The sequence below is a fragment of the Chionomys nivalis genome, chromosome 1 (genome assembly GCF_950005125.1).
Source record: "Chionomys nivalis chromosome 1, mChiNiv1.1, whole genome shotgun sequence".
Taxonomy (NCBI): domain Eukaryota; kingdom Metazoa; phylum Chordata; class Mammalia; order Rodentia; family Cricetidae; genus Chionomys; species Chionomys nivalis.
In genome coordinates this window covers 57085273-57108464 of record NC_080086.1, presented here as the reverse complement: position 1 = coordinate 57108464, position 23192 = coordinate 57085273, and the positions used below count along the sequence as shown (strand labels likewise).

Here is a 23192-nt window from a genome sequence, read left to right as displayed (position 1 = left end):
ACCGAAACTCCTCTCTTCTGCAAATGTGCAAAGGGCAGGGTTAACTATGCTGCCAGTTAACATTTACTCTGCATTCCCTGACATTTGGAGGAGCAAAGCTTCCACCTTCACATTCCATTAAGGATACTGTACTTTGAGCATCTAATCTCAGATTAATTAACAATTATTCCGAGGACATGTCAGTAAATCTTTTCCTAATTGTCAAGGGCATTGAGCCAATGAAATAATAAATTGTAAGATGGATAAATAATAAATGGCAAGTATGTCCCGGCATCTTTACTTTCATCCAAATTCAAGGTTTGCTTTGTAAGTGGAAGAAAGAACATAAGTCAGAAGTATGTAGAACTTTGTTCAAGAAAAAGTTCAGAACTAGGGCTGGGGAGATGGCTCAGTGAGTGAGTGAGAACTTGCTCTGCACACATGACCCCGGTTCGAATCCCAAGTACCCATATAAAAACTGGTTGTGGCAGGATAAGCCTCCAGTCAAAGTGCAGGGAAAGACAGAGATCAGTGGATCCCTACAGCTCACTGGGCAGCCAGCCTAGCCAAATTGGTTTGGTGAGAGACCCTATCTCAAAGCCATGAGAAGTCGAGTGTGGTGGTGCACAACCACAACCCCAGTACATGGGAGGCAGAGGCAGGCAGATCTCTGTGACTTTGAGGCCAGCCTGGTCTACAGAGTGAGTTCCAGGACAGCCAGAGCAAATAGTGAGGCCCTGTCTTTAAAAACCCACACATACAAACACCTCCCACCCCAGCCCACCCAAAAAAAAGAAAGAAAAGAAAAAAAAATAGGTAGAAACCAACTGAAGAAGACACAACTTCTCGTCTTTACACATATGCATACACCTGCACAGACACCCATATGAACAGGTGTACATGTCCATCTGAACTCACATGCATGTGTGCTTGCACACATGTGCACACACGTATCCAGAGATCATTGAAAGAGGTTTTAATTTTAAAAAAGGAAGATGGAACTTAGACCATACTTGAATTGTTATTACTTTATATTTGTTTTATATTTTATCAATATAAGAAATCTGTATCTTTTAAGTTTCCAAATATATCTTTGCATTTTTCCATTGAGTTTTCTGAAATTTAAAAAGTATCAATATATCATCTTAATATTCTATGATTCCATTTTTAATACACCAAAATCCATTTTCCTTCATATTTTTTCAATACAAACCATGTTGCTCTAAATGTTAGTGAGATGACGTGAAGGAAAAATGCATAAAAGATCAGAAAACTGATTTCCAGGGAGCAGAAGCTTGGTCTGTAAGCAAGAGCAGAGAGGAGCCTCCTAGGGTGTGTTTAGAACACATCTCGGTAGGGAACTGCTGTTCATCCCATTTCCTTCACATGTCTTCAGGCATATCATGTTTCTTTCCTTTGGGGCTACAGGCTGGACTTCATGTGACACAGGGGTTTCTGTCTCTTTCTGGACAAGAGAAGCACATGCTATCGACAGCAATACCACAGTGAAACCATGACTTTGGATAGTAACTACAATAAAACTATTTTAGTTCAGGGAAAGAAAAGGGAATTTATTTTTGGTAAATCAGAACTTTCTGTATTTTCCTTCTAACTTTAAGACAGCCATAAATTCCTACAATAAGATGTAGTTTGAAAGGAAGAGGACAGGATTATTATCAACACTGACCAAGCCACTTCAACTATGTCATTTGTATCAGACAATGCCAGCATGGTATTTCTCATGTTTTTCCTAACATGTTTGGCCCCAACATTTCTCTCATTTGTAAGAGAAATATAATTACTAGGAAGTTAGTGTTCAATAATAAAGAGTCAGCTGGAGATGTTCAAAAGGTTCTGGAAATGGAGGGTGGTGATGGCTGCATGGTAATGTGATGGACTTGATGCCAAAAACCCTCTCCTTGAAGGTGGTTAAAGTGAAGTCTTATGAATATTTTACCACCACAGCAAAGTTATATCAATTATCAACCTTAGCTGGGCAGTGGTGGCACACACCTTTAATCCCAGCACTTGGGAGGCAGAGGCAAGAGGATCTCAGTTGAGTTTGAGGCCAGCATGGTCTACAAAGTGAGTCCCAGGACAGCCAAGACTGTTACACAGAGAAACGCTGTCTCGAAAAACCAAACCAAACCAAACCATCAACCTTTAGAGACAAGCCAAGCACAGAGGCGCTTATTCGTGGTCTCAGCACTTAGAGGTTGAGGCTGGAGTATAAACAGTTCAAAAACAAACTGAGCTGCATAGGGAGATCCTGTCACCAAAAAGCAACTGAAAACACTAAATTTTATGTGTGGGTGTTGCCTTGTGTATGCCTGTGCACCACACATGTATGGAGGTCAGAAAAGGGTGCTGGATCCTCTGGAGCTGGAGTTACTGAGGGTTGTGAGCCTCCTCATGGGTACCAGGAGTCAAATCTGGGTCCTCTAGAAGAAAAGCCAGTGCTCCCGACTGCTGGCTGAGCCATCTCTCCACCCCCTCAAAGAGAAATATTTGAAATATTTGAAAACATAAAGTTGTACAACCAAGGAAAGATACTTGTAATCTCATGTGCACACTTTCATTAATTTTATTTATTTATTTTTGTCCTGTGCATGGACATACACACACTCACACATGCACGCGTGCATACATATACACACACTCAAATCATAAAATCGTAGCTGTACAGACACATTATATCCTAGGACTACAACAAATACTCTTATAACATACATATACAAATACGCAAACACATCAATTCATCTCACGCATTCCTCTTCAAACAGAAATTTATTAAATGCCTACAGACAAATATGCTGTGAACCCTGAGGCTATGCTGTCCCTAAGCAGAGGGCAGCTAATGAAGTAAAGGAAGACAGTCACTCCTGCAAAGTGTGGAAGAAAATATTCCAAGTAGGGGTAACAGCAAGTATAAAAGATTCAGAAACAACAAAGAGGTAGGCCTGCAGGAAAGAGCACAGAGTGTCGTCAAGGAGGAGCTGGGGGAGAGAGTGAAAAGGACTTCCTAGGTCACAACAAAGAACTCCTATTTTACTTGGAGTGCAGAAGGAATGGGCTCAGGGATTCCAGCCATAGCAGAGAAACACATGGTGTAAATTTTCAGGTGCAGTGGGCTGAGCAGTAGCAGGTGTTAGGAAGAAGCCAGTCCATGCACACTAGCTAAGGGATGTTGACTCAGGAAAGGGCAGAGAGAGCAGGAGAGGATAAAACGGTGTGATTGAGTGCTGGAGCTGGCTGAATGAAAAATGCCTCCCATAAGCTCAAGTATTGAACACTTGATCCCAATCAGGGGCAGTTCGGGAAGGTTGTCTCAGCATTCAGAAGCAGAGCCTTGCTGAAGTAAGCATGCCACTGGGGGGCAGGCTTTGAGGATTTATATCCTGGCCCCACTTCCCTTTCTCTGCTTCCTGGAAGCGATGAAATTTGATCTCTATACTCCCTGCTAGCTAGGCAAGTCTCAGGCTCTGATTCCATGCCATAACAGACTCTGTTTCAGTCAGAATAAATGCTGTTCTCCTCTAAGTCGCTTTTGATCGTGGTATTTTATAATCGCAACAGAAACACAGCAATACCTTTTTTAAACTGGCAATGAATGGGTCCCACAGCCCACAGAGTTCAGGTGATCCCTTTTAGCTATAACCTAACTTGTCAGATCATACCATCTATGAGGATTTAAGTCCACATGTTATAGCATTTTGTAGGCATTTGTGAAATATAATTATGTTTCAAAATGCTATATATTTTATCAATTCACCACAACCTATATATCTGTAAGAAGAAACCAAACTGAAGCCATTTTGGATAAAACTTCCATCTTGAATAAGGGTCAAATAAAGTTTAAGTTCCCAAGACCTCCCCAGACTTCCCTGGGTAACTGATATCACTGGCATCTGGTTGACAAGATTTGGTGGGCAAACCATCCCACTACACTTGAGCAAACCAACCAATGAGAATATTACCACACAGTAATATTCCTAGGAAACTCCCTAATCTCGGAATCCTAGTTGGTGGAATATGTAACTGTAACTTGGCACAGATATTTGTAGTGTTTCTGCTTAAATGCTTGCTGAGACGGGGATTCTGTCAGCTCCTGAGTCTGGACTGTCGTTTCTGAAGGTCTGTTTCTGCTTTACTGCCCAATCCAATAAAATCTTGCCTTCTGTAACCTCTTGTATCTGCTTGGGTTGTTTTGGAGCCTTGGACCCACAACATACCCAATACCAATAGGTAAGCATGTACCTTATCTTCTGTGTACAAAATACATCCAGAGTTGGCTGCTATGCTTATAGGCCTAAAATCTTGGCATTTGGGAGGTGGAGGCAGGATCAGGTGTTCAAGTTCATCCTTTGCTGTGTAAGGAGTTTGCGGGTAGTCTACACGAGATTGTGTATCAAAACAGAGAGACAGCATAATCTATCTGTATTTATTACTTTTTCATCCTTGATGTAGTGATATTGGAACAATAAGAATGAAAATGTTTAAGGCTCTTGAAACAAATTCTCTCCAAAAGGCTGTATTGCCTTTCCCACATCCCACCTGACCTTTTATTTATTAGTTTTATGAAGTTATATAACCAGGCTGTCCTCAAATTGCAATCTTCTTGCTGTTAGGTGCAACTCTTTCCCCCAACCCCATGGTAGTGCTGACAGTATCCTGAATAGAAGGACTTGGGCCTGGTAAACAGAAGGATTCTTATAGGATAATCAAGCCCAAAGGCCATTCTCTACTAACCAGAACCACCCTTAATCTTCCTACAAAGGTCAACTACCTAGAGCGAAGACTTCTAGTTTAGTCTGGATGGCCTGTACCAGCTCAAAGACCCCCACCCGGCTGTCACACAAAATCTGACTGTCCTCTGCCATTTTGTTGTCTCTCTGCCCTCAGACCCTATTGCCTTGGGAGTTTGATTCCAAATAACCATTTTTTCCTACCCCTGGAGCAGTCTAGTTGGGTAGTTTCACTGTGCCCTTGCTTGCTTACACCTGCCTTTATGTCATATGTGCTGAGATTACAGATGGGCACCACACCATAACTCTTAGCTTCAAATGGCTCAAAACTGGTATAGAGATTAATCAGGTATCAAACATTTGGATGCCCTACGTCATGCTATAATACAAGTCTTAAATTTAAATTATTGCTGAAATTCCATGTAAATGGAATCACTTGATTCCCAAAGGTCATACCAATTTCTAGGGTACAGGAAAAAAAAATTCCAATATCACTCATGTGACAAAGAATGTTAAGATGAGAATGGGTTTTCCCTTTTAATTAGTTTCCCCTAATCTTGACAAACTACTCTCCACAGAAAATTAATTTAGAGAATGGCCTATTGAGAAATAATGAATGACTGTCATTATCATGTGTATTTAACCAAAAAATGAAAGAAACCCCTAATATGTAAAAAAATATATAAACTGGGAAGATTGAATATGTCAAGTCTTTATATGAAATTCTCTATCCCAAATAGCATTAAAGCAATGGCCTAAATCAGGTTTGGCTACAGGATGAAATTTAAGTACCTTTTCCCAGGCTTGAAAGCACACACAAGGCCATACAACTATTTCATTCTGCCTTGGTGCTGTGAAAGTCAACAGGGACTGATGTGGGAGTGTCACATATCAATCTGTTGATTTCATTGGTTAATTAATAAAGAAACTGCTTGGCCTGATAGGTTAGAACATGGGTGGAGAAAACAGAACAGAATGCTGGGAGGAAGAGGAAGTGAGGCAGTCACCATGCTACTCCTCTCCAGGGCAGATGCGATGAAGGTCCGAGTCAAGATGGACGTAGGCTAAAATCTTCCTGGTGGGTCACTACCTCGTGGTGCTACACACACTAATGGAGGTGGATTGATAAGGATGTGAGAGTTGGCTAGAAGGAGGCTGGAGCTAATGGGCCAAGCAGTGTTTATATGAATACAGTTTGTATGTTGTCATTTCGGGTGTAAAGCTAGCCATGTGGGAGCCAGGCAGTACAAAAAGCAGGCCTGCTTGCAGCTCATTCTACAGAATGGCGCCCAGACGTGGATAATTGAATCCACAGAAAGCCTGAGAAAGCTTGGGAAAGAATAGAGTAAAGCATGTCTGACCTGGTGGCTTGCTTCATCGCATCTGCCCTGGAGAGGAGAGGCATGGGGTCTGCCTCACTTCCTCCCAGCATTCTGTTCTGTTTACTTCACCCACCTATGTTTTAACCTATCAGGCCAAGCAGTTTCTTTATTAATTAACCAATGAAATCAACAGATTGATATATGGCACTCCCACATCAAGGGACCATATGCAAATAAGAATGCTTCCCACTAAAACAGTATTTACAAACACAGGAGAGAGTCAGGCAATATAGGGAACACCTATAATCTAGTAAAGCAGAAGATTGAGGCAGGACGACAGTGTGGGCTATGTAGTGAGATCCTAACAAAAAAGCCTGGAAGAAGAAGGGGAGGGAAAGCGGAGGGAGGAGGGGAGAAAGGCTAATAGACATGAGCTCAGAGCTGCACCTTATGAATGAGAATTCTGCAAAGAAACTGCTTCTGAAACGACTGGTGATTACATCTCAATGAAATTCTATGCTTGAATTACATGTTTTCTTGCTGTGCCATTAGCCCCTAAGGAGCCACTCCTTCCCCACCTATTTGCCAGACCTAATATCCTGATTAAGAGATAAAACCCCCTGAAACGAATTCAGTTAACAAAACCTTATTCTCCACCAATGGAAAGGCTAAGAATGCTGCCAGGTACCATCTGAGGCTCACAGCTAAGATTCTGACAGCTTCCTGGAACCCTGAGGTTTCCACCAAGGAAATTTTAAAATGCTTAATTTAGCATTTTAAAATGGGCTTGGTAGTGTACACCTTTATCTCAGCACTTAGGAGGCAGAGGCAGGCAGATCTGGCCTACATAGAGAGTTCCATGACAGCCAGGGCTACACAGAGAAGTTCTGTCTCTGGAAGAAGAGAAAAGAAAAAGAAAAAGGGATAAAGCCTTGATTTATAGCTCTACTTGTTCTATCAACATAAAAACTCCATGACGCTGTTTCAGTGTGGAGACTCTGAACTGCGGAACCTAAATCTATGTTCCAGAATAAACCTTGCTTTCCTGTCTTTCATTCCTTTGATGCAGAGCTGTTTCTCCGGGGAGCAAGCTCCTGTCTGGGTGTCAGCCTGCACCCCTAGGTGGGTGAGCAATTTGACAGGGACCTCTTTAGACACAGGGAAGGCATGGAATCCATGCCTTGGTGGCAAAGAGCCTCCTGTTTGCTCAGGCATGTTTCTCGAAAACCTTTAAAAAAATGAGAAAGAAGAGGGGAGGGAAGGAGGGATGGAGAGAGAGGAGGACGGAGGGAGGGAGAAAGGAAAAGAGGAAGGGAGGGAAGGAGGGAAGGAAGGAGGGAGGGAGAGAAAGAGGAAGGGAGGGAAAGAGGGAGGGAGGGAAAGGAAAAAGAGGAGAATTGCACACACGAGAGAGGTGGCAGAGGAGAATTAAATACGCTGATGAAGCACAAGAAAACACTGCTTATATTAAACACCCAATGAGGACGGGCACAAAACATTTTGTCAGCACTTTAGGAAACTGACTTTATTATTATTTCCTGGCCACCTTTTCTATTCTTTTTTCGCAGTGAATTTCATCCCACAATGAGAAGAAACTTGAATTAAGCATGGAAGGAAAAGCAAGCTCAGGTTTAAACTCTATCGTCTCCACGCCTGCACTACTCACAGCCTTTCTGCTCCCTGTTTTTATTCCAGCTAAGCTAAGAAGCGGAATAACATGTGTTCACTGGGGGAAGGGGTGGGGAAAAGACTTCCCGAGAGAAAGCGGAAAGACAGTGAGCCCTCTTGTCTAAGCATTATGGCTGATGCAAATTTACGGGCAGCCCACAAAGCAGCTGGGCCCCCAAGCTCAGACCCCTCAGCAGCACCTGAAGATGCGTGTGTACCCATTTACGCCCCATGCCAAGGCACTGGAGTGACAGTAGTGCCTACTGCTGCTTTTCCTTATCTCCTTCTCCTGTCCTCTGCCTCCTCTTTTGTTTTTTTTTTTATACTTACTCACAGGGACAGGGATATGTGCCACAGTGCACTGTAGAGGTCAGAGGACAACTCATGCAAGTCAGTTCTCTCCTTCTATCGGCGGAACCTGGTACTTGAACATTGGTGGCTAGGACTGGTGACAAGTGCCTCTCTCTATTCATGGAGCCATCTCACTGACTTGACAGTGACATCCTGAAAAGACACCAACTGGACTTGCTAGATTTGAAAGTGGGTAATGAACATTTACAGACCACGCGTGTGTACACTGATAAGGGTGACTTTGCAATCTGCTTCCAACCGAGGGAAGCTGTTTCTACTGCTGGTGTCGTAATGAAGAAGCACAAACCAAAGCTCAGAAAGCCCTTCATCAGCCATCTAGAGAAGAGAGATGAGCTGTCCAAGTGTCATTATTAGTCAGGAGACGCTGACAAGAATGGAGCATGGCGGAAGAGGCCAATGAGGAAACAAAGGCCAAGAAGTCAGTTGATCAAGTTCTCACATTCACAAAGGTTTTGTTTCCTGAACAGCTTCTGCTTTTGGAAGTTTTCCCAAAGCATGGTTGGTGTTGTGGAAGCCAAGTGATATGAGAGACATGTCCACGCACAGGAGGACTCTGCCTGCCAGCAGTGTGCAATCTGTGTGTACATGATGCTGAAAAATGTATTTTTTTTTCTACCAAGGTAATCAGACCAACAAGAGGCCAGGTTTTCTGAACTTCCCCGTGCCCCCTTTGCTCTGATTAGCAGGTCACATCAGATTGCGAAGTCAAGCTCTAATCAATGGAATAAGATGCAGTCACTACCTATACCAGGGATAAAAGACAAGCGTTCCCTTTGGCTGCTGTGTTCATTAGCTTCATTTGGGCTCTGGTGCAACTGTTTAACAAAAGGAAATTGTCCTGCTGAATTACTTTTGCTCTTTTTATATTTTGTTCATGAGTTCCTCTGTGCAACACCAAGTTTACTGATCTCCCAGTAGACCTCAAGCCAGATTATACCAGCTCTAATCTAGTCTCCAAATTCTGCAGCAGGCTTTAGACAAGTTGCTAAATCCCCGGCGATCTTTTGGCTTTCCCAAAGAATCAACTGATTATAAAGATGGCACACATGCTAACAATCTGCTGCCAGGCTTAGCATCATCAGACCTCCAAACACTACCAAGCACACTGTAAGTGCACACAAATTTGTTCTTCTTTCTCTAACCAAGGGTCATGTCTAAGAAGTGTGCATGCTTGAGTAGGCACTGAATTTAATACAAGTAATACAATAAAGACTCAGCGGAGAGAATAATGAGTGCGGCTGGGAAAGTCTAACGATGCTACTGAAAGAATACTGAGACACACACAACATCTGTGCCAAAGCGTTCAGAAGAATGTCATCAGCTGCAAGCGATGAAGTGCGAGGGTATCTACACCCTATATTCATAAAATGTGGTGAAATGCAAATAGTTATAGACCCGGAAACACAGAGCAGCGATGGCCAGAAGTGAAGGAAGTTGAGCTTAGTAATGAAGGTGCATGTTACACTGTTATTCACCTTCCAGATGGGTTGGAAAATTTTAAGAATAAAAAAAATAGACTATAACATTATTTTTGCTACAGCTGTTATAATTACCATTAAGCTAGCAAACATCTGTACCACTCCCAACATGAAAAATACTAACTTCTCTTACTAACCACAAAAGTAAAGTCAACAGCCCTCAATGTTCTTCCTGTGAAAGAAAACCTGAACGAAACAGGGAGCTGACATCTGACTGACACTACCTTCCACACACACTCAGCCGAGATGTGTAAGCAAAGTTCCTTCCAGGGAAAACAGCCCTCCCCTCCTACCCACTGGCAAAGCACTGTCTTGCAGGGTTTTAGGACTCTAGGGACAAGAAGGACCTTTCAAACGTTTCTATGCAAATGTAACTGAGATCCCCTTGGCGTTGCTAGGATTGAACATCCACAATAATTAAGATAGTTGTTCCCTTGCCCTCCCAGCCTCACCTCAATTTAATCTCTGAGTGGAGAGAGAATCTGGGTTGCAAACCATATTCTGCTATCATTCATGCAACAGATGGCTGGGGCCAGCCTTCCAGGCACTCTGGCCCACGCTGGTAAATCACAGAGTAACAGCATCATAGTACAGCACACCACTGCCATTTATACTGGACTAGATGAGAAGAGACAGGAACGGTGAAGCATACATCAGTAGGTAAGTCTTAAAATGAGGTGAGATAATTTTCTGTTGTAGGATATTTGTATATTGTGTGACAATGTATTGCTGTGTCTGATGTAATGGAAAGCTGAACGGTCAATGTTAGGCAGTAGATATAGGCTGGACTTCCAGGCAGAGAGAGAACTCTGGGAAGAAGAAGCCAGGGTCACAGCACTCGCAGGAAGCAGCATAAGCAGTACCAAGAGATGAGGTAATGAGCCACGTGACAGGAAGTATATTAAAATAAATGGGTTAATTTAACTTATAAGAGCTAGTGGGACAAGCCTAAGCTACGGCTGAGCTTTCATAATTAATAATAAGTCTCCGTGTCATTATTTGGGAGTTGGCTGGCAGGATAGAGAAAGACCCAACAGTTTCCCACTCATGAAGGCACCTTTACAGGTTTATTCTTTGCGTACAATCTTGGCTTTAAATACATTTCAAAGTCAAAACCAAAAGGAAACAATAGAATCACCAAGACCAAGGAGGGCAGAACTGAGGGAAGGAATACTTCATCTGTGCACGTGGCTATGTGCATGGTTTTGGAGTAATTTCATATGTTGCAATCCTGTAATGGCCTGTCTGAGAGGAATGAATATACTCTAAAGAGGCACTTATGTTACACTCTTTGGTGATCAGATTAGTAAAAGGGTCCCCAAGAAGCAACATTTCCCCAAGAATCTCATGCAGGGCGAAGAAATGGCTGAAGCCCTGGGGGCAGCCAGAGGAGGAACTAATGGGCTAGAGAAAGAATTTATCTCCCAAAGGACAGGATTACAGTGGAGGCTGGGAACTGAGACAGAGGATGCACAGGGACCAAGCCACCCCTGCTGAGTTATGGGCACCTCTGGCTTTTTTTTAACCCCCGAGTCTCAGGACCTCCAAGATGGGCTTGAGGTAGGGTGGGGATCTGGTCATTGGCTTTCTTTGTTCCTCCTGGAGCCTCACTGACTACAACTCTTCCTCTGTTTGTCATTATTAATTTGGCTCTTTTAATGGAACTATATTAAGGAAGGTGGATAGTTGGGGCAAAGGCAGTGACACCCAAGTTCGGTAATAAACGTATTAAGAGAAATTCTTAACTCACCGAGATGCATCTCTCTGGACAGGCTATAGTTCTTCCTTGGTTGATCATCAGAGATTGCTAATCTCCCAAATTCTATCAACAGTTCCCATTACAACACGCCACCATTTCCAAGCTGACTCACTGTCATCTTCCAGCTACTATTCCAGAGTGACTTACAAACAATGGGCTATAAAAGCCACTTGGTAATTAGGACACTCCACTGGCCATATGCCAACTCAACAAGAAGACGTGATGTATTGGGAGTCACTGGCGCATCTGCCAGCCTGGTTCCCCTCTGGCTGTAGAATAACACTGCTCTCAATAGCCATTTGTTCCTGACTAGAGGGCTGACCAGCAAGCCAGCAAACAAAACAATCAATAAGTGCCTGTCTTTGCCTTGCCAGTGTTGGGATTCTAAGTGATGTCACCCTGCATGGCTTCCATTAAATAAAAGAACTTGTCAGTTCTATAGACTGAACTTGGGTCCTTTTGCAAGCACTTTACCAAATGAATTATGGTCACATTCAACTCTTACAGAATTCTGTTTTTGTTTTTTTGATTTTTTTTTCTTTTGTTTCATGACTGCCACCTGGATATAAAACAAAAGGCATTAAACAAGCCAGCCTTCTATGTGGCCAGAACGTAAAGTAATTAAATCTGAGGTCGGCATCAGGCTGCGTCCACACTCCCACGACCACATAATATGGCTAAAAGTATACAAGCCAAGGGAAGGAGAGGGTGTCCTGTCGGCTTTGTGGAAGGAGAGCAAAGTGGGGAGCATCACGGGACATCCCTACTCTGGTTTAATCCAGTCCCAAACATCAGGGAATGCATGCAGCCTTTATTCTCAATTTCCCCGCTTATTCCCACGTTCTTTATGTGAGTGTTACATTGCTTATTCATTATTTTAATTTGCATTCCCCCAGAAGGCTAACCATGCTAAGCATCTTGTTATGTGCTAATGAAAGTATCTCTCTTTTTGTGACGTTTCTATTCAGGTGGCTTGACTGTTTTTATTAGGTTATCTTAATTAAACAGTTCCCCATATACTGTGACTCAAGTCAGAGACAAAAGGGGACTTTGTAAACATTCTCTCAATCTGTGGTTGCCAACTTACTTTCTTAGTGATGTGGGTTTTTCAAAATTACATTTTATTATTTACAGGGTCTGGTGCATGCTGGGCAAACATTCTACCACTAAACTGGACCCCAGTCTTGGTGGAATCTTTAGACAAGCAAAAGTTTCCAATACTGATGAGGCCTAATTTTTACAGTTATTTTTTCTTAACATTTTACTATTTTATATATAAGTCTGAAAACTAAACAACAAAATCAAAGAATCCTGGACAAAGGTCAGAAGACTTGGATGAAAACCCCAAATCTGTATGGTACCTGGTTTAAAGAATCGTCTGTAAGGGTCCATTTCATATGCCAACTCAACAAGGCTATGAAGAAGCTAGATTCTTGGTCAAAGATGATTTCTTAAAAAACCCAACAGACTGAGTAAATCAGACCACCCTCATCAGTGTAGGCAGAACTGGTCTAAGACCCGGGGTTGTCAAAATCTTGCCCCCTCACAGGTAACAGGGACTTCCCTCTCCCTGACAGTCCTGAATGCAGTCATTTCTTCTTCCCTTTGGACCAGATCTAAAACACGGGCTTGCCAACTTTCTGATGAGCCGTACCACCATCTCTTTTGGATCTCCAGCTCCTTCACTTAGTTCTTGGAATAGGGAAACCTCTAAACACTTACGATCTGAATCTACCTGTCTTCTTCCCTCCCTCTCTCCTCCTTACACACACACACACAAACACACACGCACACACGCACGCACGCACACACGCATGGTGGAGAACCCAGAGGATGTATCACCTGGCTCCATCAGCACCAACTGACTCTGTGGTGTGACACACTGTATGTAGTACCTGTGAAATGTCCAACAAAATAGGCCTAGCTTTTTTTTTCAGATTTTTGTTATTTTTAATTGTATGTACAGGTGCCCTCAGAGATTAGAATGGTAGTTCTCAAGCTGTGGGGGGGGGGGGTGTCGCATATCAGATAATTAGGATTCATAACAGTAGCAAAATTACAGTTACGAAGTAGTAATGAAATAATTTCATGGTTAGAGGTCACCACAAAATGGGGAACTGTATTAAAGGATCATTGTGTTATGAAGGTTGAAGATCACTGGACTAGACGAACTGGATTCTCCTGGAGCAGGTGGTTGTGAGCTCCTGACATAGGTGTTGAGAGCTGAACTTGGGTCTTCTTTGAGAACAATATACATTTTCCCCCCTAAGTTTAGTTTATGTGCACTGGTGTGAGGGGGTTGGATCCCCTGAACCTGGAGTTACAGCTATGAGTACTGAGAACTGAACCCAGGTCCTCTGGAAGAGCAGTCAGCACGCTCCTCCTAACCACTGAGCCATCTCTCCAGCCTCCCCACCCCCAGTACACACCACTCTTAACCACTGCACCATCATCTCTCCTGCCCCAATTGGCCCTAAAAAGAATATACTATGTTATCTCTGATTTTAAAATCGCCCGATACTTATTTTGGTTTCTACTTTCTACTCCAAAGAATCCTTTGATGTCAGCAGTTCTCTAAGAAAATTGAGTCAGCTGCACCATTTACAGTGAGGGCAAACGGGATTTTAAAAGAATTCCGTAACACACAACTTTTCAGCGTTGCACTAGCTTACTCCAGCCACTGTGGTTCAGCGTGCCATCCTTCCTGCCCGTAGTTCAGAACGAAGAGAAATCAAGGACTGTAGCAGCTGGGTTCTTCCGGCTTCCTCTCCACACATATTACTCATATGCAGACAGAATCCTAACTGACATTTAAAAATCTGCACCAAAAAATGCCAGAGGAGCCCCTCAAGCCCATTAGTGAGTGCTCTATTAGGTGAGCAAGTCCTCTACACTTTCCTACTTTTCATACATTGTATCCAGACATGCACTGGGATGCCTTTCATCTTCTGCCTTTAAAATGGGACACTTTTTCAGTTGCTTGATTTCAGACTGATTCTTGAGAATGGCCCAGACACTTGGATTCCAGCCAGTGGTGCAGTTTTGAGAGCTGTAGGAACTCTGTGGCTGTGACCCAGCTTGCAGAAGTGCATCACTGGGGGGCGGGCCCTGAAGGTAATACCTGCTCCTGTTTTCCTGAGTTATGCTTCTAGATTCACCATGATATTAGAAGTGCCATGCCGCAAGCATTCATCACTAGGGACCAACCCTGCTCCAGTCCATGCCTTTCCATCCACGAGGGGCTGGTGGCACTGGAGACACTCAGCACAAATAAGTCCTTCCTCCCTTGCACTGCTTCTGTTGGGAATTTAAATTAAGGCCAGGAGAAAAGGAACTATTATGTGTCACATGGCTATCAGAAAAACCAAACATCTTTTCTCTCCTTGTGTCTTCAAAAAAAAAAAATCTAATATCAGAGTACCAGCCAGACTTACTCAAGAACAGAGATGGAAGCCGGATGCTACCCGATAAAGGTGTGTGTCTCACTGGAGTTTCACTAGAATCAGTTAAGATATGTCTAGAATAATACTCATCCTCAGGCCTCTGACCTCAGACCAGCTAATAATCAACACAGCAGGGTTAGGTAGATTAAAAAACAAAACAAATAAGGAAACAAACCTCACTATCATCAACAGGTTTTAAATATCAGGTAGGCTGGAGAGATGGTTGAGTCATCAGGAACCTGTACCCACATTGGGTGGCTCACAACTGCCTACAGCTCCAGTTTCAGGGGATCTGGCAACCTCTCCGGCCTCCTTGGTTGGGTCTCTACACACCTGTGGCAGACACTCACACAGACATACGTGGCAAACAGTCACATACAAATACACCTATGCAGGACGTAGCTCAGTTGTCAACGTGCTTGTCTATAGTGCACAATGCCCTGGGTTTGAACCCCAGCAGGGTCTAAACTGGAAGTGGCAGTGCACTTCTATAACCACGGGAGTAAAGGCAGGAAGATGGGAAGGTCAAGGTCATCTTTGGCTAGATAGCAAGTTCCAGGCCAGTATAGGATACAAGAGACCTTCTGAAAGAACACACACGAAAACCAACTATTTTTAATAAGCACCCACTAATGGTTCCACTAAGCAGCGAGGGTTCTGAGCACAGCCTGATTACTCAATCCTGAATTCATAATACATTTACTAATTGTCAGAAGACTATGCCGAACCTGCTGTTTATCCTGCATCCTGCACCTAAGGTGAAGTGCTCTCAGCTTTAAGGATGAAGCCAAAGACTCTCGAGCAAAGCGGGATGGGAGTGAAGAACATCGATAAGAAAAGGACATGAAAACTTCTAACACTCTTCAGAGTCTCTGCCCTGGGAATTTAAATTGGGCTTTCTGCCTGCGCTGACTAATAAGGAAAAATATCGAATTAGCTGGATAGACACGTCATCTCAGAAGCTCACGAAACTCCAAGTGAGCTATTCTTTGGCGTTCTTACCGACCCTTAGCCACACTTCTCACTTTTACCCAAAGTCCAGAGAAAAGCCATCTTAACCGTGTGTGTAATTGAAAGAAAAGACATCAAATGTGAAAGGTAGGTTGCGTATGTATACACATGAGCACACATGTGTGTACATGTACATGTGCAAGGGGAATCTGAATGGACCAGTTTCTACTTGGCTATGATCAATAGCAATGAGAAAAGGGAGAAAGGCTCTTGGAGACCATGGTGCTTCCCATCCTTACATTACAATAACAATGATACCTGAACTCCAGCAACTGCCAGCACACTTAGGTGGAACTATACAGAGTGAAAGGACAAACAGGAGCCTCTCCCAAACTGAACACAACTCGATGTGACTGCTATGAATAGGGTAATTATTTCACTGGCCTCCGTGCACCCCAACAAGGTATCCGGCCACCAACACCAAGCACAGCCACTGCCAGACGAGATCAAGCCTTCTGTGTTCACAGGAACCATTAATTTCCTTTAGTGATCTAGTCCCCTGCTGTGGGTCAGAGGTACAGGTGCCATGACAATCATGATCCATCTAAAAAGGCATCCAGAAACAAAGGCAGTAAGAAATGTCCACCAGCAAACTAAAATGGGGTAAGAACCGTAGAAAACCCTTATCTTTACACAGACACTAACATTTTGCACAAAATCTTTTTTATGCTGGCTTATCTGGATGTCTAGCCTGGGTTTCTGTGCTCTATTTATACAGATTGAAGTCACACGGGTATCTATAAAGTTCAAGCAAAATCAAACTATGAAATTAAGCCAGTTATGCTTTCTTCCGCTTTTCACGATAAAGAGAGACTAGCTTAACATTTCCTTCCTTCCCCATAATTAGAAAGGTTTTGGGAAGAGAAAATGTAGTCAAACAGGCTTGAGCAGAAAATCCTTAAAAAGCAGTCTCATGTATAAAAGAATAACAATTAAGGAATAAGAGCTCCATCTCTCATCTGGGAGGTAGTACCTGCCCGAGAGTTAGAATATTCTTTGTGCTAGCTCTAGAGGAGACTTCTGTTCCAAAACTAGGGTCTAATGTTTGAGTAGTGCACGCCAAATCAGCTTGAAGAAACAGAAGGCTCTGCGAAGCTGTAGCAGAAGAAGCCCTCACATAACATGCCAAGGAATGCGTGCGACAAAACAGAAGTAGAAAAATATTTTCAAAATCGGCTCTTGGCTTAAATATAGCATTTGGCACCTCAAGTACACACAGAGAAGCAGCTCTAACTCGGTGGTGCCATGTGACTTTCTGAACTGCGAGAAGCCAGATGGTGAGGCTGGTTATTCATTTCTCAGCTCCTCATTCTCTTTGCCCTTCCATTATCAACTTCCAGTTCCGAGTATTTTAGAAGGGCTGGAAAGGAAACCACTGGCTAGACCAGCCTTTATTCTTCATAAGCATTCTCCTCTATAAAATCATGTTACTAGCAACTTCCTCACGCCAGTTCACTGGCTCTTCTGCTTAAGTGTTCTAGATAACATAGCCAAGTCCCCACGCACTGTCTACTAACTAGGAAAGCCTGCCCTTCTTGAGGGCTGAGGCATTTTGCTTTCCCGCTAAAGACAAGAAGAGATCCTGGGTGTCATTTCAAGACAAACAAGCCCCTCAAATGTCAAGGGTCAATTTATAGTGGGATGGACATTAGTTCCAGGAGTTTCCTTAAATTTCTCAAATCTTAGATACTGAAGAAGCGGGAGACTAGTCACCAAAGAATAGGCAAGGGGAAGATCAAAGCCTATTCTCTCAGGCAATCAGGGAACAGGAAAGGGACAGAATCTTTAGAAGACAGCTGCCCTATTTCAGCCAATCACTACAGAAAACAACAAAACCATGGCTCTACTACATCCTAAACTGGAAATTATGAAGAAGGGAACCGATGACTTCCAGGCAATAAAGAGGTACCTTAATGTTTGGACTCTACTACAAGATGATATCAGACGTGAATTAAGTAGATAGACCAAATTTTCTTTTTATATCTTAAAGATCTTTTTGTAAATTTATTTCATACATGTGGATATTTTGCTCATATATATGTATAGGTATCATCTTTGTGCCTGGTGCCCAAGGAGACAATTGTAGTTACAGAAGTTGGGAGTCAACATGTGGGTGCCAAGAGTCTAACATGTTTTCTCTTCAAGGACAAGGAGTGCCCTTGTTTTCTTACCAACCCTCCAGCTCCCCCCAAATCAAATTTTCAACAACACTGGGTTATTGCCTTCTTCACATCTTCCCAAATCCACCTATGGAGAACTATAAGATTCCAGAACTCTTGAATCACCCAGAAGGGACAAAACCACTGGTCCAACTGACTGTCAGCACAGTAAAGATTTCTTTGTCCTCTCCTTGCCAAATCAGTAATAAACCAGCAGACAACAGACAACATCAAACCTATGGTGGCTAGAGAGCTGAGTCAGCAGTAAGAGCACCTACTGCTCTTGGTGAAGACCCAGGCTCAGTTCTCATCACCCACATGGTGACTCACAACCACCTGTAACTCCAGACCCAGGGAATCCATGGCCCTCTTCTCACTTCCTTGGGCACAAGGTATCCACATCATAAATGCAGGCAAAAAATACACATTAAATAAATCTCTTAAAACAAAAACCCCACCAAAGTTTAAAGTAAGAGTCAGAAGTGCATAACAGCCAAATTTACATGGTTTTATAACCTGTAAAATTGGTATAAATGATGAAAATTATTCACCGTACCATGAATCAGAAAAGTTTCAACAATGATGAAAAAGGCAACCAAGAGACATCAACTTAGAGGTGACAGAAATGTTATAGTTATCTGACAAGGGCTTTTGCAGGAATTATAGAAGTAATCCCAGAGGGAACAGTAAATACATTCGACACAAAATATAAAATATACCAAATATCCTAGTAAAGAAACAGATACCACAAGGTAAAAACAAATACAATTAAACTATGGCCAATGAGCAAAAACATTGGGTGGGCTAATAGCATAACTCATGATGGGAACCTAAAGATGGAGGAAAGGATTAACTAGAAGACACAATTTCAGTCAACTTGAAGCCAAAACATTAAAAATTATCTACTTTGTAACCATCAAAAATGCACTCAGGAGGCAGAGGCAGGAGGATCTCTGAGTTCTAGCTCAGTCTCCTCTACAGAGAAACTCACAAGGCAGCTAGAGATACACAGTCAAAACCCTATCTCGAAAAACAAACAAACAAACAAAACCAAGAAAATTGGTGGAGGCTGTGATGCATGCCTTTAATCCCTGTACTAGTAAGCCTGAGGCAAGTAGATCTCTGTGAAATCCAGGCCAGCTTAGTCTACATAGCGAGTTCCAAGACATGGCCAGGGATATATAAAAATATCTTGTCTCAAAAACGAGAGGTGGGAAGAGGAGGAGAGGGGAGATGGGAGGGAGGGAGGAAGGGTGGTCTGTGTGTGTGTGTGTGTGTGTGTGTGTGTAAGGGCAGTGGGAAAGGAGAGGGAAAGAGATAGAGACACAAACAGACACAGAAAGAATGCACACCAGCCAGCCTGCTTGCCGGCCTCAGAGATATATAGGACTATATAAAATATTTCATATTTCTGTCACTAGAATCCCAAAAGGAAAGAAGAAAGAACATATCTAAAAATGTACTGGCAGTAATAATCATGAAATTTCTCAAATGAAACAAAACATATAAATGTAGAAATTCAAGAAGGAAAGAAAAAACAAAAGAGGAAAAAAGTTAATCCGTGTAAAATACAATATTATTAAGCACATGGAGATAAATACAGGCATTCACATGAATGAAAGCTATTATTAACAGCAGAGAGAGTGGGTGAAGAGGGACTGGAGAGACTCCTTGTGGTTAAGGGTACTTGCTCTTGAGAAGACCCAAGTTAAGTTCACAGCACCCAAGCTGGGCAGCTTACAATTTCCTGTAACTCCCAGTCCAAAAGACCTGATACCTACTTCTAGTTTCCACAGGCACTCCTACACAAATGACACATGCTCATACACACACACACACACACACACACACACACACACAACAAATAGATTTACTCAACGCTGTCGGACAATGGTCTGTACACTGTCAATTGTATTTTAATAAAATGTTGATTGGCCAGTAGCCAAGCAGGAAGTATAGGTGGGGCAAACAGGCAGGAAGTATAGGTGGGGTAATGAGAACAGGAGAATTCTGGGAAGAGGACTCAGTCTGCAGTCTTCACCCAGACACAGAGGAAGCTAGACACAGAGCAAGCAAGATATAACTGCCTTGCCAAAAAAGGTACCATGCCACATGGCTAACACAGACAAGTATTATGGGCTGATATAAGTTATAAGAGTTAATAAGTAGCCTGAGTTAACAGGCCAATGAGTTTATAATTAATGTAGATCTCTGTGTGTTTCTTTGGGACTGAACAACTGCAGGACCAGATGGGACAAAAACATCAGTCAACAACTGAACAAAAGGAAGACTAGAACAGAAATGAAATATGTGTGTGTTCATATGTGCATGTATAAGTATGATTTATGCATGGCCCTTATTCCTTTCAATTTCCTAAATAGGTTTAGTAACTGGAACATAAGGTATAATAATGTTTAATTTGATTCTAAGCATATAGAAGTATTCCAGACACATAAAAGAATGTAAAAGAAGATATGATGTAAAGAATACACTTGAGCTAATAAAATTAGCGTATCAGTAGAAAGAGATATTCTGGAGTCTATAATGTAATATCTAGAACAACTACTAGAAAGATCATAAAACGAATGACACAATAAAACTTTTGAGTTAAATTGAAATGGAAAACTTAAACAATACTTAGCTCTTTGGAAAGAATAAAAATTACAGAAAAGTGAAAAAGTAAATGAGACAGTTATAATAAGCACTCATGTCAAAAGTTACATTAAACAAAATGGACTAATAAACTGTAGAAAGCATTATTTATTATGAAGACATTTCAAACACTGTAAAACTTTTGTGGGGAAAAAAACTCAAATCCTTTTTTATATTATAACTTTATAAAACTTTATGTAATATTTCATCCCATCCCACCCCAGCCAACCACCCCATGCTCAACCATACAAAGCCTTTGTTTACACACAAAAGCCACGCTTTATTCCCTGAACTTAAGTACCTTAAATGACTCACTCCTTACCACTTGCCCTCACTTTCTTTTTAGGATTCTTTTAAAATTAGTCAATAGGGAAAAATTGACATTGGTCCAGGCAAGGAAGTCACAGTCACCACCTGGGTTAGAAAACAAGATAAGGGTGTTGTGGGGTATTTGTACACTGTGTGAAAATATATTGCTATGATGTAATATAAATATAATATAAATATATTGCTATGGTGTAATAAAAAGCTGAGTTAGGCAGGGATAGGCAGAACATATAGGTGGATTTCTGGGCAAAGAAAGGAAGTGGAGGAGGAATCTAGGTGCTCAGGAGAAGCCAGGAGACGAGGAGAAGAAACAAGCATAAGCTAAAGGCTAACGTTCATAATTAATAATGAGTCTCCATGTTGCCTTCTTTGTGGGCTGGCAGCCCTGACGTAGAAGTACTGCTACACAGTATACTTCCTGCCACGGTGTGCTTCCTTTTCTGAGTACACACTCTTGTCAAGAGTAAAATGTTGCCTTTCCAAGACAGTCTTGCATTATTTCCGGTACTCCTTTGTGCAACGCAGAGAATGGTTCTAACAAAATGAAAAGACAGAGGCAGCAGAGTGAACTGAAAAGCACAAACTATATTTTTCAAACGTACCTCTAGAGAAAAAGGAAGAAAAAAAGAATAGAAAGAAAATCATGAAGACTTAAGTCCAAGAGAAACAGCAATGCTCATCATCAGAGAGAAAGGACTTCACAGCAAGGAGAGTGGGTACAGATCACAGGCCCAGGCATCATATAAGGACAAAAAAGGTCAAACTCACAAGACAGCACAGTCCTAGTGTCCACACAGAACATGAAGACTTCAAAGAAACTGACAGATGGGACTTAGAGAAGGGAACAAATCTGCAGTTCTAAGTACAGACTTCAACATGCCTCTCAACTGGTAAAATTAGAAAAGCAGGAGAAAAGCTCACTATTACCAATGAACATGTCATAGACACCTGTCCTAGTATAACCAAAATATACCTGTTATATTCTGTCAAATAAGTCCTCAAGTGAGGGGCAAGTGAGATGGTTCAGTAGTTGAGAACACCTTGTCTTGCAAAGGACTAGAGTTCAATTTCCAGCACCCACATTGGGTAGCTCACAACTGCCTGGATCCAGTTCTAGGGAATCTGATGTCTACCCTCACAGGTGCCTACATATACGTGCACATATGTGCACGCACACATGTAAATAAAATTTCAAATATTTTATTTTAACTGGAAGTAGACATGGTTGTGTTCTATAAGTACAAGGGTTTTCTTCCCTCAGAGACAGCGTTTCTCTGTGTAGCCCTGGTTGTCCTAGAACTTACTCTGTAGATGAGGCTAGCCTCCAACTCAGAGATGTGCCCTCCTCTGCCTCACAGGTCCTGACTGTGACGTTAACTGTTTAAATGTCTTAAGCTCTGGCTTTTAGTGGATGGGTAAATAATTCACCATTCTTCTGTGAAAATCTGTTTTCATTTCTAAAACTGTCATCATTGATAGTACTTAATAATTTGAAGATGAATATAGGATTCATAGTCATTCAAAGTGAGTAACAGTTGAGAAGAACCAGGATAAATGGTTTAATCCATGGCTCTTGACTTTAGTATTACTGACTTACGTGAACAGATGCACCTATGTCTTGGGGGCAGTTTTTATGCTGTACAACAGTTCACAGTCTCCCTGGTCTGTATCCACTAGAGAGCAGGTACCAGCTCCCAACCAACTGTGAAAAGCAAGAGCATCCTCGCTCACACATTGCTTCACACACTGTCTTCCAGTGGAAAAAAATCACCGCATCTAAAAACCCTGGCTTCAAATGATCAAGCAGGCTAACCAGACGAATCCTGAGCTGTAACTGAGTTCTCCTTTGGACCTCTGTGGTTTTAGTGCTGTGTGATTTCTATAGAACTGTCAGTGACTTTATTCTAAGGACTACATTTTATGAAACATCTGAGTATAACAAATTCTGAGGAGATGCAAGACCATGAAAGGGCCAACACCTCAGCTTTACTGGGATTCTAATAATGGGGGCCTTGCCTACTTTTGTGTCCAAGAAACCGGAGGTGTCATTCTGAGGTCTGAGGACAATGCATGGAGTCTCTAGGAAGCATACCTGAGGAATCAGGGGTCTAAGAGACTGCAATCCAGACCTGGAAGCAAAACACAACTCTCTCCCATTCACTACTGGAGACACTCAGCAAGTATCCGAGCCACTATGCACTTGGAGTTTCAGAAGAATCTCAGCAGGTTGAACTACCCTTATGGAACCCCCACCCCACAGGCGTGCCCAATCACAAT

General features: G+C 42.3%; 1 protein-coding gene across 17 annotated transcripts in view; it reads right to left on the bottom strand.

The window, feature by feature from the left end:
• Positions 1–23192, bottom strand: part of Magi1 (membrane associated guanylate kinase, WW and PDZ domain containing 1) — a 618948-nt gene that overhangs the window by 253565 nt on the left and 342191 nt on the right. The window lies entirely within an intron of this gene.